Source organism: Dasypus novemcinctus, chromosome X (assembly GCF_030445035.2).
Source record: "Dasypus novemcinctus isolate mDasNov1 chromosome X, mDasNov1.1.hap2, whole genome shotgun sequence".
Lineage (NCBI taxonomy): Eukaryota > Metazoa > Chordata > Mammalia > Cingulata > Dasypodidae > Dasypus > Dasypus novemcinctus.
In genome coordinates this window covers 106,459,594-106,479,110 of record NC_080704.1, presented here as the reverse complement: position 1 = coordinate 106,479,110, position 19,517 = coordinate 106,459,594, and the positions used below count along the sequence as shown (strand labels likewise).

Genomic DNA, 19,517 nt, shown 5'->3' with positions numbered 1-19,517 from the left:
TATTAGTCTCCTATCAGATATGTGATTACCAAATATTTTCTCCCATTGGGTGGTCTGTCTTTTCACCTTCTTGACAAAGTCCTTTGAGTTGTAAAAGGCTTTAATTTTGAGGAGGTCCTATTTATCTATTTGTTCTTTTTCTGCTCATGCTTTGGGTGTGAAGTTCATGAATCCATTTCCTATTACAAGGTCCTCTAGATGTTTTCCCTACTTTGTTTTCCAAGGATTTTATGGTCTTGGCTCTTATATTTTGGTCTTTAATCCATCTTGAGTTGATTTTTGTATAAGGTGTGAGATGGTAATCCTCTTTCATTCTTTTGTATATGTATATCGTGTTCTCCAAGCACCATTTGTTGAAGAGGTCATTCTCTCCCAGTTGAGTGGGCTTGGTGGCCTTGTCGAATATCAAGTAATTGTATATGTGAAGATCTATATCAGAACTTTCAGTTCGGTTCCATTGGTCAGTATGTCTCTCCTTGTGCCAGTACTATGCTGTTTTCACTACTGTAGCTTTGTAGTATGTTTTGAAGTCAGGTAGTGTGATTCCTCCAATTTCATTTTTCTTTTTCAATATGTTTTTGGTATTTGGGGCCTCTTTCCTTTCCAAATAAATTTCATAGCTTTTCTAGTTCATTAAAAAATGGTGTGTTGATTTTTATTGGGATTGCCTTAATCTGTATATCAGTTTGGGTAGGATAGACATCGTAATGATATTTACTCTTCATGAACAGGGAATATTCTTCCATTTATTTAAGTCATCTTTGATTTCCTTGAACAGTGTTGTGTAGTTTTCTGTGTATAAGTATTTTACATCTTTAATTAAATATATTCCTAGGTATTAGATCTTTTTATTTACTATTGTATATGGTATTTTTTTTCTTCATTTCCTCTTCAGGTTGCTCATAATTGAAGTACAGAACGCTACTCATTTTTGCACATTAATCTTATAACCTGTGACGTTACTGAACTCATTTATAAGTTCTAGAAGCTTTGTTCTAGATGTCTCAGGATTTTGTATGTATAGGATCATGTCATCTGCAAATAATGAAATTTTGACTTCTTCCTTTCCAGTTTGAATGCCTTTTAAAAATCTGTTTCTTGTGTCAGTGCTTGACCGAGTACTCCAAAAACAGTGTTAAATAGAGGGGTCATAATGGGCATCCTTTTCTTGTTCCTGATCTTAGAGGGAAAAGTTTTATGAATTCACCATTGTAAATGATGTTAGCTGTGGGTTTTTCATATATACCCTTTATCATGTTCAGAAAGTTTCCTTTTATTCCTATCTTTTGCAGTGTTTTTATCAGGAAAGGGTGCTATATTTTGTCAGATGCTTTTTCTGCATCTATAGACATGATCATGTGGTCTTTTTTTTTTATCTGTTTATGTGGTATATTACATTGATTGATTTTCTTATGTTGAACCATCCTTGCATACCAGGAATGAAACCCACTTGGTCATGTTGTATAATTCATTTGATGTGTTGTTGACTATGGTTAGCAAATATTTTTTTGAAGATTTTAGCATCTAGATTCAATAGAGAGATTGGTCTGTAATTTTCCTTTCTTGTGCTGTCTTTGGTTGGCTTTGATATTAGGGTAATGTTGGCATCATAGAATGATTTGGGTAATGTTGGCATCATAGAATAATTTAGGCAATGTTCCTTGTATTTTAGTTTTTTGGAAAAGTTTAAGAAAGTCTGGTATTTGTTCTTTCTGGACTTTTTGATAGAATTCACTTGTGAAGCTGTATGGCCCCATGCTCTCCTTAGCTGGGAGGTTTTTAAAGACTGATTCTATCTCTTTACTTGTGATTGATTTGTTGAGATCATCAAAATCTTCTTTATCCTAGAGCACCTATGTGTTTCTAGGAATTTGTACATTTCCTCAAAATTGTCCTTTTTTTTCAAGTGATTTTTTTAATTTTTAAAATATTTATTGAAGTATATAACCCACACAAAAACATACATAAACAATAAGTGTACAGTAATAGTTGTGAACTTACAAAACATACATAGCATCATACAGGATTCTCATAAGTCACCCAGCACTAATATCTTGCATTGTTGTTAAATTTTTAAAATAATGATTAAAGGGCATTGTCAAAATATTACTACTAACAAAGTATTTCCTCCAACCCACCCTATTATTATTCTTATCTTTATATCATTTATATATGAGCATACATAAACAATAAGTAAAAGTTGTGGGCTTACAAAGCAAACATGCTAAAAGGCGGAGTTTCCTAGACGGTTGCTGAGTGAGCTTGCCTTGCGGTCTCTCCTGGGAAGAGATGGCTGGGCGCGGCTGGAGGTTCTGCGAGGCGGAGCTTTTTCGGGATTTTTGCAGGGCAGGAAGTGTCTGGACATCGATTTGGTGGAAAGGTAATGGAGAGGATTGGTCTATAAGATATAATTTGGGTTCTATTGCCCGGAGGTGAGACCTGCACATGGGTTCCTCCCTCTTGGGGGTGGGTGGAGCCGCGGTGCCGCACAGCGGCTCAGCTTTTTGGTGGCTCTGCGGTGCTGGGGAGTTCGCGAGTCCTGGGTGGGCTGTTGGCGGGTTGATGCGACGGGTCGCCTTTGCGGATTGATTTGGGGAGATAGACGGTGTTTTGTTGTGAAGCGGGGGAAAATTTTTGATTGCGGACACAAATAATAGCGCTTCCGCCAGAAGCCCCGCCCCCACAAGCCTGGCTGCCGATCTGCAACCGAATTAGGCTGTAGGCAATAAAGGGACGTAATTGGGAAGTTGTTTCAGGGTGCAGCGAGGGAGGGGGACACGTCTGGAAGCCGATTAGGGAATATTTTGCGAAGCTTGGGAATTCCGGTTTTGGAATCTGTTTTCGGAGTCACAGGCCGGGCTTCGGAGCTGTGCCAGTAAAGTGACTGCGGTGTAAAGGCGCCCTCAAGTGGCAGTGTTGTGGAAGCACAGGGCAAGAGCTGTCAAAAAGCTGAAGTGACAATATACCCACATTAATGAGTACTACTAAGTAAGTGAATTGCAGGGTTCAGACATAATATAGAGTTTGCAGATCTGACTTCCCCCATAGGGCTGGCACCCAGCTGTGGGGATCCCTGAGGGCTGTGTTACACTGCGGGGCTCCTAGGCTTCCTGTTGACCAGATTGGAGATTGCCAGGTCTGAATCCCCTAAACTCTGGTGGCCCACACCCCAGAGAATCACACCTCTTGAGTCTTTAATATCTCAGACTTTCCACCCCTGAATCCATCACGCCCTGAGGTCCATCTGAGGTCCTTGAGTGCCCTAGCCTTCAACGTTGGCGTTTTTTATCGTTTCATTTTGTTTTGTTTTTATTTTCATTTTGTCTTATTTTTTACTTTTTTTAATGTCCTGATTGCTAACATCGCATTATCCCCTAGTCTTTTCTCACAGGGTATCCCCCAAAGTCTTTTTTTTATTGAGTTATTTAGGGTTTTTTTTTGTGGTTGTTGTTGTGTAGTTGGTTTTTTAATTGTGGTTTGTGTATATCTGTTTTTTTTCTTTCCCCTACCTGTTCCCCACCCTTTGCTCACCCCCTTTTCCTTTCTTCCTTTCTTCTCTTCCCCCCCTTTTTAAAATGTTTTTCTTTTTTTTTCTTTTTCTGTTTTCTCTCTCCCTCATGTCCCTCATCTTCTACTTATTTTATTTTAACTCAATTACACAATAGGTGCGGCAGGAAACACCTCACATTTGCTGGGGTTTTCTCATCCTCCACTGCCTCATTTCTGTGTGAACTGATTTAGGCTACCTACACTATCCTCTTTCCCCTACATCTTGATATCCGCCATCATCTACTGTCTCTCCTATATTCCACCTCCCACCTCCCTTTCTTTGATCCACGAAGTGTCTAAGTCTTAATTTCTAATACCTTTGTTTTGTTTTCTGTCTGTTATCCACTCTTGAAACTATTACCTTTCTTTTCTTTTTCCCTCTCTCACGAAAACAATAGCTTTTTAGATCATACCATATTCCTCCCATATTCAATCATCTACCTCATAATAGGTACTCTACCTACTGCTATAACTCTACACAATTTTCATGAATCTAACTTCCATCCTCCCAGATCTCATATTCTTGCTTTGTTAACATATATCACCAATACTACTTTACACTTTTCCCTTGCTTACACGATTGCCTTTCCCCAGCACTAATACTTTCCTTTAAAGTGAACTTAACCAACAACAAGAAATTAGAATAAGAAGAACAAAGTGACAAAGAGAAGATATAACACTTACACAAAAACAACAGCTAATTAATCTCCAAGAGTAGACAAAGAAGCTAAGGAACTGATTAAATCCATCAAGATTAAATAATGACCAGAAAGCAACAAAAATCTACAAACCAAACCAGTAATCAGGAAAACATGGCTGAATCCAATCAACAAACCAAAAATCAGGAAGGGGAGCAGAACTTTGCACAAGCAATGAAAGATCTCAGAACATTTATCACCGACAAATTTGATGAAGTAATGAAAGAGGTTAACAACATGAAGACATCACTTGGAGGGGAAATTGCAGAAATACGCAAAAAGATAACAGATATGATGGGAATGAACACCACAGTTCAAGAAATCAAAAATACACTTGCAGCATATCAGCAGACTAGAAGAGGCAGAGCAGAGAATTAGTGATGTGGAAGACAGTACATCAGAAATCAAACAGATAGTAGAAGGGGTCGATAAAAAGATAGAAAAGATCCAGCTAGGACTTAGGGACCTGAATGACAATGCAAAACGCTCAAACATACGTATTATAGGCATTCCAGAAGGAGAAGAGAAGGGAAAGGGGTCAGAAGGAGTGTTGCAGGAAATAATGGCTGAAAACTTCCCAAATCTACTGAAAGAGACAGATGTACATATCCAAGAAGCACAGCACACTCCACTGGTCATAAACCCCAACAGACCCACCCCAAGACATATACTTGTCAAATTATCCAATGCTCAAGACAAAGAGAAAATCCTAAAAGCAGTAAGAGAAAAGAAAACCATCACATACAAGGGAAGCTCCATTAGATTAAGTGCTGATTTCTCATCTGAAACCATGGAGGCAAGAAGGCAGTGGTATGATATAGTCAAGGTACTAAAAGGGAAAAAATTTCCAACCAAGAATACTCTATCCAGCTAAACTAGCATTCAAACATGATGGAGAATTCAAAATATTTGCAGGCAAACAGAAACTGAAAGAGTATACCAACAAGAAACCTCCCCTTCAAGAAATTCTAAAGGGAGTTCTGCAGGAAGAAAGGAAAAAACAGGACAGGCAAAGTTGGAGGAGAGTATAAGAGCAACAAAAAAAAAAAAACAACAAAAAAAGACAAAAAGAGAAGGGAAAAAAATACAAACAAAATATGATAAACACAAATCCAATCAAAATATGGCTAACACAAATAATTCCTTGAAAGTAATAACACTGAATGTCAACGGATTAAACTCACCTATCAAAAGATTCAGCCTGGGACATTGGATAAGGAAATATGACCCATCCATATGCTGTCTACAAGAGACACATCTTAGACCCAGAGATGCATGGAGATTGAAAGTGAATGGCTGGAAAACAATCATACAAGCAAACAATAACCAAATAAAGGCAGGAGTAGCTATATCAATATCAGACAAAATATACTTTAAATGTGAAACAATTGTGAGAGACAATGAAGGATACTACATTTTAGTGAAAGGGAAAATCTGTCAAGAAGATTGAACAATCATAAATATTTATGCTCCTAACAAGGGCGCCTCTAAATACGTGAGGCAAATGCTGGAAAAACTAAGTGAAACAATAGATGCATCTACAATTATAGTGGGGGATTTTAATACACCACTATCAACTCTGGACAGAACATCTCAAAACATAATCACTAAAGAAACAAAACATTTGAACAGTATAATAGAGGAGCTGGATCTAATGGACATATATAGATCATTACACCCAAACACAGCAGGATATACATTTTTCTCAAGTGCAATGGATCATTCTCCAAGATAGACCATATGCTAGGCCACAAAGAAAGGCTGAATGAATTCAGAAAGATTGAAATAATACAAAACAATATCTCTGACCACAGTGGAGTCAAGCTGGAAATTTGCAAGGGACAGAAGCCCAGGTTTCACATCACGATTTGGAAATTAAACAGCATACTCTTAGAAAAACAGTGGGTCAAAGAGGAAATCTCAAAAGAAATCAATGACTACCTTGAATCAAATGATAATGATAACACAACATACCAAAATTTATGGGATGCAGCAAAAGCAGTACTGAGAGGGAAATTTATAGCCATAAATTCATATATCAAAAAAAGAAGAAAGAGGGAAAATTGAAGAACTAAATGCACATTTGAAGGAATTAGAAAAACAACAACAAAGTAACCCAACAGGAAGAAGAAGGTAGGAAATAACAAAGATAAGAGCAGAACTAAATGAAATAGAAAATAAGAAAGCACTTGAAAACATAAACAAGACCAAGAGCTGGTTTTTTGAGAAGATCAACAAAATTGACAAACCTTTAGCGAGACTAACAAAGAAAAAAAGAGAGAAGATGCAAATACACAAAATAAGAAATGAGAAAGGCAATATCACCACTGACCCAACAGAAATAAAGACTATCATAAGAGGATACTTTGAAAAACTATATTCCAACAAAAATGACAATTTAGAGGAAATGGACAAATTCCTAGAACCACATAAGCAGCCCATATTGACAAAAGAAGAAATTGATGATCTTAACAAACCAATCACAAGCAGAGAGATAGAATCAGTTATTAAAAATCTCCCAACTAAGAAGAGCCCAGGGCCAGACGGCTTCACAGGTGAATTTTACAAAACATTCCGGAAAGAACTAACACCAATCCTGCTGAAACTATTCCAAAAAATCGAAACAGAAAGAACATTGCCGAACTCCTATGATGCCAAAATTACCCTAGTACCAAAGCCAAACAAAGACACCACAAGAAAGGAAAATTACAGACCAATTTCTCTAATGAACCTAGACTCAAAAATACTTAACAAAATACTTGCTAATCGTATTCAACAACACATTAAATGAGTTATACACCACCACCAAGTGGGATTCATCCCAGGTATGCAAGGATGGTTCAACATAAGAAAATCAATCAACGTAATACACCATATAAACAGATTGAAGGAAAAAAATCACATGATTATATCTATAGATGCAGAAAAAGCATTTGACAAAATACAGCACCCTTTCTTGATAAAAACACTCCAAAAGATTGGAATACAAGGAAATTTTTTGAACATGATAAAGAGTATATACGAAAAACCTAAAGCCAACATTGTTTACAATGGAGAAATCCTAGAATCCTTCCCTCTAAACTCAGGAACAAGACAAGGATGCCCATTGTCTCCGCTCCTATTTAACATTGTCTTAGAAGTACTTGCTCAAGCACTGAGGCAAGAACCAGATATAAAAGGCATTCAAATTGGAAAAGAAGAAGCCAAAATTTCACTATTTGCAGATAACATGATCCTATACATAGAAAACCCTGAGAGATCTACAAAAAAGCTTCTAGAACTCATAAATGAGTTTAGTAAAGTCACAGGTTATAAGATCAATGCGCAATAATCGGTAGCATTTCTATACACCAATAATAAGCAAGATCAGGAGGAAATGAAGAAACAAATACCATTCACAATAGTAAATAAAAAAATCAAATACTTAGGAATAAATTTAACTAAAGAGGTAAAAAACTTATACACCGAGAACTATACAAGACTGTTCAAGGAAATCAAAGAAGACCTAAAGAAATGGAAGAATATTCCTTGCTCATGGATAGGAAGACTGAATATTATTAAGATGTCTATCCTACCAAAACTGATCTACACATTCAATGCAATCCCAATAAAAATCAACACAACCTTCTTTAAGCAACTAGAAAAACTAACTATGAAATTTATTTGGAAAGGAAAGAGACCCCGAATAGCCAAAGACATATTGAAAAAGAAAAACGAAATTGGAGGAATCACACTACCTGACTTCAAAACATACTACAAAGCTACGGTGGTGAAAACAGCATGGTATTGGCATAAGGAGAGACACACAGACCAATGGAATCAAATTGAAAGCTCTGATATAGAACTTCACATATATAGCCACATAATATTCGATAAAGCCACCAAACCCTCTCAACTGGGAGAGAGTGGCCTATTCAACAAATGGTGTCTGGAGAACTGCATAGCCATATGTAGAAGAATGAAAGAGGATTACCATCTCACACCTTATACAAAGATCAACTCAAGATGGATCAAAGACTTAAATATAAGGCCAAGACCATAAAAACCTTAGAAAGCAGTGTAGGGAAACATCTACAGGACCTTGTAATAGAAAATGGCTTCATGAATATCACACCAAAAGCACGAGCAGCAAAAGAACTAATAGATAAATGGGACTTCCTCAAAATTAAAGCCTTCTGCACCTCAAAGGAGTTTGTCAAGAAAGTAAAAAGGGAGCCCACACAGTGGGAGAAAATATTTGGCAACCATATCTGTTAAGAAACTTATAACTTGCATATATAAAGAACTCCTATATCTTGAAAATAAAAAGATAAACAACCCATTTAAAAAATGGGAAAAAGATTTAAACAGACACTTCTCCAAAGAAGAAATACAAATGGCTAAAAGCACATGAAAAAATGCTCCAAATCTCTAGCTATCAGGGAAATGCAAATCAAAACTACAATGAGATACCATCTTACACCCATAAGATTGGCAGCTATGAAAAAAACAGAAGAATACAAGTGCTGGAGAGGATGTGAAGGAAGGGGAACACTCATCCACTGCTGGTGGGAATGCAGAAGGATCCAACCATTCTGGAGGACAGTATGGTGGTTTCTCAATAAAGTAGCCATAGATTTGCCATATGACCCAACAATACCACTGCTGGGTATATACCCAGCAGAACTGAAAACAAGGACACAAACCGATATATGTACACCAATGTTCATAGCAGCATTGTTCACTATTGCCAAAAGTTAGAATCAACCCAAATGCCCATCAACAGATGAGTGGATCAATAAAATGTGGTATATACACACAATGGAATACTACTCGGCTGTAAGAACAAATACACTACAAACACACGTGATAACATGGATGAATCTTGAGAACCTTATGTTGAGTGAAGCAACCCAGGCATTGAAGGACAAATACTACATGACCTCAATGGTATGAAATAAGCAAGCTGCCTCAGAGAGCAAGAGACTGAACGATAGGCTTACAGGAAATCGGAGGGTGGAGGAAGGATGTGAGCCGACGTCTGCAGGGGTGGAATTTATGACGAGCTGGTGGTAAGTATGAACACAAAGAAGAGATAAAATGGGGGCAAGGGGTTACCTTTGGGAGGCGCTTTGCGGGTTTGAGGGTTGCTGGGGATGGGCGGATGGGTAATATTGCTCAAAAGTGGTGGGAGGGAGGGGTAGCATACGAACATAGGAGAGTGTCAGGTGTTGGTGGAGAGTAAAATGCCGAGAAAATCGTATCAAAATATAATTAAGAGGGTTACCTGTTTAGAATGCTCGGAGGGGATGGTCCGATGCGGGACAGGCTCCTGGGGAATGTCTGAATGCTCATTTTGCCAGAGTGGGTAGCACCATTGGGTGGAGACCCAAGTAGTGAGAGTGGGGGTGGACCCACATCCTGGGGAGGACTAATGCCATCAAATAGAGGGAACTGTATCTCTTGAAAGAAAGGGTGGCTCCCAGGGCATTGGGGCAGTTGAGCAAGTTAGGCCCTGAACACTATTCCAACTCTCTCTGGACGTGGCTCCTCGGGAAACGGAGGTTGGCTGTCACTGTGGGCACCAAGGTGGATGGGAATATGGATGTTAAATGTGTGGATCCAAGGTAAATGGGGGGTAAGAGAGGAGTTTTGCAAGAGTACATAAGGATGGATATAAAACATGTAATACTACACCATAACATATAGGAGACGACAGACTATTAATGTAAACCATAATGTAAAACATAGGATAACTAAAAAATTAGAAAACTGTGTATCCTAAAGTATGCACCACAATGTAAGCACAGATGTCACCTTGTTTGAAAGCTATTGTCTCTGACTCTGTACATCTCTAAGTATATATGATGTGAATAGGGTGTAAGAGTATTGATGTGGAAGGGAAAAGGTTTTGTGGTGGATGTGTGGGAGTGCTGTATATTATATATATGAATTGCTGTGGTCTAGGGCTCTTGTTAAGAGAAGTTCAATAATTAGGGGAAAAAAAAAAGAAAAAGATAGGATGTAGAATTTTTTCCAAGTCAACACTTATTCTATATCTAACCTTTAAACCCATCACTATATGCCATTTTGCTAGTAAGGGATCCTGACACTATATTGGGCTTCAATTTTCAGGAAGTTCTGGATCACAGAGTGGTTCAACAATGGCAATGGAGGAATACTGGTATAGGATACTATTGACAGGTGATATATGGCTGACAGGGAGCTATACAGGACATATGTCCAGGGTGCATGGTAATGTTTGGATATACTCATAGTGGCAACAATTAAAAACTACAGCTGCGGGGGTACTGGGTTCCTGGCTGGTGGTGCTCTGTCGTGGTCCCTAGGGGAGCAGCGACAGTCTCCCAGGTGCAGCGGCAAGGACCGGGAAGGAATGAGGGTCCAACAGTGAGCCCCTGACACTAATGACTATGCTTGTGAGCTGATATGCCTGAAATAAGAACAAGGCCTAGAGCAGCATTATGCCTGGGAATTTCCTCCTGACAGCCTTCATGTTACTCAAATGTGGCCAGTCTCAAAGCCAAACTCAGCATGTAAATGCAATGCATTCCCCCTAGCGTGGGACATGACTCCCAGGGATGAGCCTCCCTGGCACCGAGGGATCACTATCAACTACCAACTGATGATGCAACTGGAAAATGACCTTGAATGGAAGGTTCAATGCGGATCAGCAGAATATCCCTGTCTACATAAAATAACATGACTTTAAAATGGTGTTTAACCTAATGTAAGGCGGAAATGGAAAGGAGAAATGAGTTTATAAGGCTACGGGTCTCTAAAAAAGAGTCTGGAGGCTGTCAGAAGGATTGCCCTTATGCAGAACTGAGCAGAGTCTAAGAGACAGATAAAGTAGATACAACCCCCAGGTATTGGTTCCTTTGAGGGCTAAAGAGACCCATGGGTGCTATGGTCATGGCAGATGGGGTTCACTGCCATGTCAGATGGCCCTTCTTTGGAGCTGGTGTTTATGCGTGATGAATCTGGACTCAGATGGGATCTCTCTTCATAAGACTTTCATGCTACTGTGCTGGAGTTGTAGTTGGTGTTGGAGTTTAAGGTATAGTTAGGGTATCTGAATCTCTGGACTGACAATGTGATAGCCAGGCCCTGAGCCTCAACAGACTCCAGCACCTACAATCTGATTTATTGGACTCACCTCACTCAGCTAAGATGGAGTTGAAGAAGGACAACCACCACACCATGGAGCCTAGAGTGCCTACAACTGAAAGCGGGAGGATTGCATCCAGTATCCATGTGGAATCTGAGCCTCCTCTTGACATAGAGGTGCAATGGACACAACCAATCCAATGTCCACAGAGAAAAGGTGGCATTGGAGTGGGAAAAGTGGACATGGTGGCTAATGAGTATGGGGAATGGCATGAAGAGACGAGATGTGGAGGCGTCTTTGGGACTTGGAGCTGCCCTGGATGGTGCTTCAGGGGCAATCACCGGATATTGTAAATCCTCATAGGGCCCACTGGATGGAATGGGGGAGAGTATGGGCCATGATGTGGACCATTGACCATGAGGTGCAGAGGTGCCCAGAGATGTACTTATCAAATCCAATGGATGTGTCATGATGATGGGAATGAGTGTTGCTGGGGGGGGAGTGGTGGGGTGGAGGTGGTGGGGTTGAATGGGTCCTCATATATTTTTTTTAATGTAATATTTTTACAAAATCAATTTTAAAAAAAGCAAACATGCTTAACATTATATAGGGATCCCATACATCAACCCTCCATCAACACCTTGCCTTGTCGTGGCACATTTGTTACAGATTATGAAAGAATATTGTCAAAATCTTACTACTAAGTATAGTCCTTATCTTACATTTGGTGTATTTTTCCCAAACCCACCCTATTATTTTTTAAAATATATTTTTATGACAGAAGTTGTAAATTTATAAAACAATCACGTACATGTGCAGAAGTCCCAAACAACATCCATCGATCAACACACCACACTGTGGTGGAACATTTGTTACAGATAAAATAATATCATGTGATTGTTACCACATCCATAGTGTACATTTTGCACACATTTTCCATACTGCCCCATTATCAACACAGTATATCTCTGGCATAGATGCAAGAATATTACGTTATTACTGATAACCATAGTCCATAGGTCACTCCAGTTGTATTTTTCTCATGCTTCACCACATTCACACCACCTTGCAGTTGTGATGTACATTTGCTCTAGCTTAGAGAGCACACTCTTGGATCTGTACCATCAACCACAATTCTCATCCACCTCTTGGTTTACTGTGCTATTCAGTTCCTAGATTATTCTCTAGTATTCTGCCAATTGGCATTTTCATCCCTAGACTACCATTTTCAGCCACATCCCCATTTATACACTAGCTGTTACTCACTATGTGTTACCATCCACATTATACATTGCCACACTTTTGCAGTAAAGCTAATTAAAACTTTTATATACATTAAACATCAGTAGTCCATCTCAGTCCTTCTCTTTCATCTTTTAAGAATCCACCACCTATCACCAGGTATTGAAGATATTTTCCTATAATTTCTTCTAGAAGTTTTATGATTCTTGCTTTTAGTTTTAGGTTTTTTATCCGTTTTGAGTCAAATTTTGGATAAGGTGTGAAATACGGGTCCTCTTTCCTTATTTTGGCTATGGATATCCAGTTATTTCAGCACCATTTTTTGAATACCCAAGCTGTGTGGGATTGACAGGCTAGTCAAAAATCACTTGGCCGTACATCTTAGTGTCTGTTTCTGAGCCATCGATTTGGTTCCGTTGGTCTATGTGTCTGTCCTCATGCTAGCACCACACTGTTTTTACCACTATAGCTAGGTAATATAATTTAAAGTCTGGAGATGAGCATTTGGTTTTCCTTTTTAATATGTTTCTGGCTATTCAGGACCACCTTCCCTTTCAAATAAATTTGATAATCGAGTATTCAATTTTTAAAAGAATTGGTGGTGGAATTTTTATTGGGATTGCATTGAATCTGTATGTCAATTTGAGTATAACTGACATCTTTTTTTATAAAATTTTATTTATTTCTCCCCCCTTCCTCCATTGTCTGCTCTCTGTGTCCATTTGCTGTGTGTTCTTCTATGTCTCCTTTTATTCTCATTATGTGGTTCTGGGAACCGATCCTGGGACCTTCTGGAGTGGGAGAGAGGTGATCATTCTCTTCTGCCGCCTCTGGTCCCTGGACTGCTGTGCCTCTTATTGTCTCTCCTAGTGTCTCTTTTTGTTGTTTCCTCTTGCTGTGTCAGCTCTCCATGTGGGCAAACACTCCTGCGCAGGGTAGCACTCCTGCATGGGGCAGTGCTCCACATGGGCCAGCTCACCACATGCCGAGCTTGCCTTAACCAGGAGGCCCTGGGTATTGAACCCTGGACCTCCTATATGGTAGATGGAAACCCAATTGCTTGAGACATATCTGCTTCCCGAATTGACAACTTAATGCTATTTAATCTTCCAATTCGTCAGCATGGAATGTTCTTTCAGTTATTTAGACATTTTTAAAATTCTTATAACATTGTGTTGCAGTTTTCTGAATACAGGGGCTTTACATCATTGCTTAAGTTTATTCCTATTTGAGTTTTATCTGTCATATTTTATTTTCTCCACTCTTTTGACACTTTTAGTTAATTTTATTGATATAATCTTCATTTCTAGAGTCATTTCCAGGCCTCTCCTGTCTTTTCTTTTCAGGTTCTAGCATACCCTTTAATATTTCCTCAAAATCTAGCCTCTTGGCTAGAAATCCTCTCAATTTCTGTTTATCTGTCAATATTCTAATCTCACCCTTATTTTTGAAAAACAGTCTTGCTGGATATAAGATTCTTGGTTGGAAGTTTTTCTCTTGTAGTATCCTAAATATATCATACCACTGTCTTCTTGCCTCCATGGCTTCTGGTGGGAAATCAGCACTTTATCTTATTGGGTATCCTTTATATGTCAGATATTCTTTTTCTGTTGCTGTTCTCAGAATTCTCTTTGTCTTTGGCATTTGATATTCTGATTAGTATGTGTCTCATATTTGGTCTATTCTGATTTTTCCAGATGGGAGTACATTGTGCTTCTGGGACATGGATATCTATGTCCTTTAAAAGGGTTGAGAAATTTTCTACCATTATTTCTTGAAATATTCCTTCTGCCACTTTTCTCATCTTCTTCTGGGACACCCATGACATATGTTTGCTCATCTCTTGCTGTCATTTAGTTCCATAAGACCTTTTTCAATTTTTTCTACTCTTTTCATCTTTTCTTTTGTATGTTCACATTCAGATGACACTTCTTCAAGTGCACCAATCCTTTTTCTGCCACCTCAAACCTGCTATTATATGATTCCAGTGTTTTTTTTAAAGATTTATTTAATTTTTTTTATTTCTCTCCCCTTCCCCTCTGCCAATTGTCTGCTCTCTGTGTCCATTCACTGTGTGTTCTTCTGTGTCTGCTTCTATTCTTTTTTTAAAAAGATGTATTTATTTATTTATTTCTCTCCCCTCCCCCCCCCACCCCAGTTGTCTGTTCTCTGTGTCTATTTGCTGCGTCTTCTTTGTCCACTTCTGTTGTTGTCAGCGGCTCAGGAATCTGTGTCTCTTTTTGTTGTGTCATCTTGCTGCATCAGCTCTCTGTGTGTGCGGTGCCATTCTTAGGCAGGCTGCACTTTCTTTCACGCTGGATGGCTCTCCTTATGGGGCGCACTCCTTGCGCATGGGGCTCCCCTATGCAGGGGACACCCCGGCATGGCACGGCACTCCTTGCACGCATCAGCACTGCGCATGGGCCAGCTGCACATGGTTCAAGGAGGCCCGGGGTTTGAACTGCGGACCTCCCATGTGGTAGATGGATGCCCTAACCACTGGGCCGAGTTCGCTGCCCTACTTCTATTCTTGTCAGGGGTGTGGGAATCTGTGTCTCTTATTGTTGCGTTATCTTGCTGCATCAGCCCTCTGTGTGTGCGGCACAACTCCTGGGCAGGCTGGACTTTCTTTCACTCTGGGCGGCTCTCTTTCCAGGGCACACTCCTTGCACATGGGGCTTCCCTGCGCGTGGGACAGCCCTGCGTGGCATGGCACTCCTTGTACTGCACGTAGGCCAGGTCCACAAGGGTCAAGGAGGTCCTGGGTTTGAACTGCAGACCTCCATGTGGTAGGAAGACACTCTATCCATTGAGCCAAGTCTGCTTCTCTCCAGTGTTTTTAAAATTTCATTTATTGTACCTTTCATTCCCATAAGATCTGCTATTTTTCTATGTATGCTTTCAAATTCTTCTTTGTGCTCATCCAAGGTCTTCTTAATATCTTTAATCTCTTTAGCCATCTCATTGAATTTATTAAGGAGATTTGTTTAGACATCTGTGAATAGTTGTCTCAATTTGTTTATGTCATCTGGAGGCTTATCTTGTCCCTTTAACTTGGCCATGTCTTCCTGTTTCTTGGTATGGATTGTAATTTTTTGTTGGTGTTTTGGCATCTGGTTTACTGGAGTATTTATTCTGGGTGTAGTTTTTCTCTTTAGCTTAGGGCTTCTTATCATTTCTCCCTTGCTGGTTGTGCAGTAGGAGCCAAGGATGTAGTTGGTGCTATAAGCTGTGGAGGCTCAAGCTGCCCTCATTGCCCTAGGGACCAATGAAGCTTCTCCCAACTTTCTCCTTTGCCAGGGGAAGGAACAGTGTCACAGCTGTGTGGAATAATCCAAGTCGTGGAGGCCTAGACTGCAGTTGCCCAGAGATACTGATGAGGTTTCACATCCCTTTCTCCCCTGCCTGGGGTGGAGATGGAGCTGCAGGTGTGGGCAGCAATCTATGCTGTGAAGGTCCAAGTTGATTGCAGTTGCCCTGGTAGACTTATGCTTATCAGTGTGTGCCAGCCACACTTACCTGCAGTTACCTGGATAGGCTGTTTCATGGCCCGCTAACCTCCTCCCTGCCAGAGGTGGGCCTGAAGCCTAGGCTAGGGTTCCAGGATGATGAATCTTCTCTGCAGATGGGCAGTCTCCTCCTTCCATTCCTTCAAGGATGTTTCAGGATTCTCTTCTGGTCTCTTGGGGCCCCCAAACAGTCGCTGGCTAGCTCCAGATAGCATTGGGTGTTTGCTAACTGCCCTGTAGCAGGAGCTGACTCTAGGAGCTCCTTACTCTACTGCCAAATTTCCTTTTGTCCTATGTTTAAGTAAATTGTCCTTCTTGTTGGCATTTGATTTTTCAAAATATTCTCTTATGATACTCTTTATTTCATTTCTTATTTTGTGTATTTGCATCTTCTCTCTTTTTTTCTTTGTTAGTCTAACTAAGGGTATGTCAATTTTATTGATCTTCTCAAAGAACCAGCTCTTGGTTTTCTTTATTTTTTCTAGTGCTTTCTTATTTTCTATTTCATTTAGTTCTGCTCTGATGTTTGTTATTTATTTATTTCTTCTTCCTTTGGGGTTAATTTGTTATTTTTTTACTAATTCCTCCAAGTGTGCAGTTAGGTCTTCAATTTTAGCTCTTAGTTCTTTTTCTTTTTATAATCTTATGAATGTTAGGTTGATTTATAAGAGCTGGTCTGGGCAGTTACAGTTTCTTTACAATGAGGAATTATCTAATTGTGAACATTCTGTACATGGCAATTAGAAGTCGTCATTGCAAGAGAAAAACATAGCCTACTTGCTGTAGCCAACACGAAAATAACCAGAGAACAGTAGGAAAAATGTAGTGATCAGGGTAAGATTTGGTTGGCTTTTCTTTTTTTATTATAAAAGGAAAAAAAAAATGCCTCTTCAGAAATCTTAAAGGAAAGGAATACCTTGCACTCATGGAAAAAGACACCAGAATACAAAATTACAATTTTGTGACTGCAGGCCTTCCCCATCTCTTCACAGGGCAGAAATAGGAAGACTTGAAGCCAACAAGCAATTTTGTAAAACAGAAAGACTTAGAAACTCTACAAATATGATTAAAATCTAAACTTATTTTGCTTTAAAATTTTTAAAAATATATCAAAAGGTCTGCTTTAGTGACATGCTACTCCCACCATAAAATAACCCCAGTACCCCTTTTGTTGGGAACATGCTTAAGTTGGCCAGCCAACTCATAATACTTACACCCCGTGTGTATGCAAGCACTTGTGTATCTTTTAATTCAGAGCCACCGGACTCATTTGCTACCACTGCTAGTAACCTGCTTCAACCTGTTAATGGGCCCATTTCCATTCCCTTCAGAAAGGTGGACAGGGCAAAACCAAACTCCTTAAGTGTTAGGGAAGGAATAATGACCCTAAATAGTCAACTTTTCAAGCAATGTCTCTCCCACCCCCACTCAAAGCGAGACCCTTATTTCTAACCAGACTTGCATCAAATTTGCCTCCTGGTGCTTAGAATGTTTTTTGTTTCGCCTTTAGAATAGCACACATATGTACACACCAATATATATAATTTTTTTGCTTTTACGTGTAAATATAAAAATACTACTCTGCTTTGTGTTATAAATGGAGAACCAAATGATAGGAAGTTTTTCTTTTTCTTGAGGTAGGGATATCTATCAGTTAATCCTCTGAGTTTTGTCTTCAGGTAGGGCATTTAGCCCCAAGCCAGGGAAGCCTAACAGCCAAGAGACCAGGAGCATTTTCCTCCTGATCTCCCTAACCTTCTTTCTCTACTAATTCCCACTTCTAAGTTGCTTATCATCTTTTAAAAATGGAACTTCCCACCAAAGGGAGGAGGTGTTCTAATTATAGGGCAGTCAGGCCCCCTCACCTTCAGCTACCTCACAGAAAAAGTCCTGCTCTCCCTTCACAAACACAGATGCTCTCTGTCCAGACAGCTATTCCACTGGGCAAACACATCTGATTAAATGCATGCAGTGGTTAGGTCTCCCCACCTACCTCCCCACTAATGCACTATTGCCTCAGTCTTTGAAAGCTTCAATGATAGGAAAAAAGGGGCGGGGTGGGATGAGTGTGCAGAAATTAAGAACTTGACCCCTCAACCCTGGCCCAAAAAAGCAAGAGTTATTAACTGGGCATAAGGAATAATATTCTGCCCTTTGAGTTAAAGCTAGTAGGACAATCAGGAGAGAGGAAAAGTGGATGCCAGATGAAGAACTTGGAGGAGTTTGATGGCTGAAGGTCTAGTCCACTTAGTTTTTATACTGGAAGGGCTCATTGCCAGTCTCGTTGAGAAGATTTTGTGCAGATGAGGGCTTCTGCCACTGCAAAGGGGTCACAGTTGGCAGATGGGTGGCAGTCTTCAAAGTAACCCTTCTTCTCTCAGTCAACAGTCCAGGGAATGCAGATACTGGCACCAGAGTTGGCCACACTAGCAGAAAAATAATTGATGTTGGAAGTTTCATGGAATCCAGTTAGGCACTGGGCATTGTCCAGCCCCTCCTTGGGATCATAGGCATGGATGTGGTACTGGTGTTACTTAGTTTATTGACGGACTCCTCAATGTACTGCAAACCATTCTCTTCTCTCATGGCCTTGGTGCTGAAGTTGGTATGGCAGCCTGCACCATTCTAGTTCCCTGGAATGGGCTTAGGATCAAAGGTTGCTATCACATCAAAGTCCTCACATACATGATGCAAGATGAAACCGGCCACCCAAAGATGGTCTCCCATGTTGATTCCTTCACAGGGGCCTATCTGGAATTCCCACTGGGCAGGCATGACCTTAGCATTCATTCCTACAATCTTGATGCCAGTGTACAAGCAGGCCTGGTAGTGGGCCTCCATGATATCTCTGCCATAGGCTTTGTCTGCTCCCACACCACAGTAATATGGGCCTTGGGGCCTAGGGAAGCCATTGGAAGGCCAGCTGAAGTGGTGCCAATCTGTTCCCATAAGGGTATATTCCTGCTCCATTCCAAACCAGGGGTGCTGGTTGCTCATCATGCCCATTATGCATTTACAGGTGTGCCTCGAATTGGTTTCTGCAGGCTTTCGGTTGTACTTGAACATTTCACGGAACACCAGCTTGTTAGGGTCCTTGCAGAAAGGGTCCTGAAACATGGCAACAGGGCTGAGATACATGTCACTGTTGGAACCTTCAGACTGAAAAGTACTAGATCCATCAAAATTCCACTCAGGCAGCTGTTCTGTATACTTGGGCTCACTCACTGTCCAGAGTGCAGGTCTTGCAGTGCAGTCCTTCTCCAGTGCCATTGATCCATACATATATGGCTTGGACTTTCTTGCCCTGAGAAAGAGTCATATAAAGCTGCTTGATACCTTTTTTCAAGTGGGAACTTGCTGAGGGGGCCATGGTAGAAGGCATTCTGCACAGCGAGCAGGACCAAGAGT

The 19,517-nt window shown here is 40.2% G+C and overlaps 1 pseudogene; it reads right to left on the bottom strand.

Annotated features, from left to right (window-relative positions):
* Window positions 1-18,356: 18,356 nt before the first annotated feature.
* On the bottom strand, window positions 18,357-19,479 carry LOC101422450 (glutamine synthetase pseudogene; annotated as a pseudogene).
* Between the last annotated feature and the right edge of the window lie 38 nt (window positions 19,480-19,517).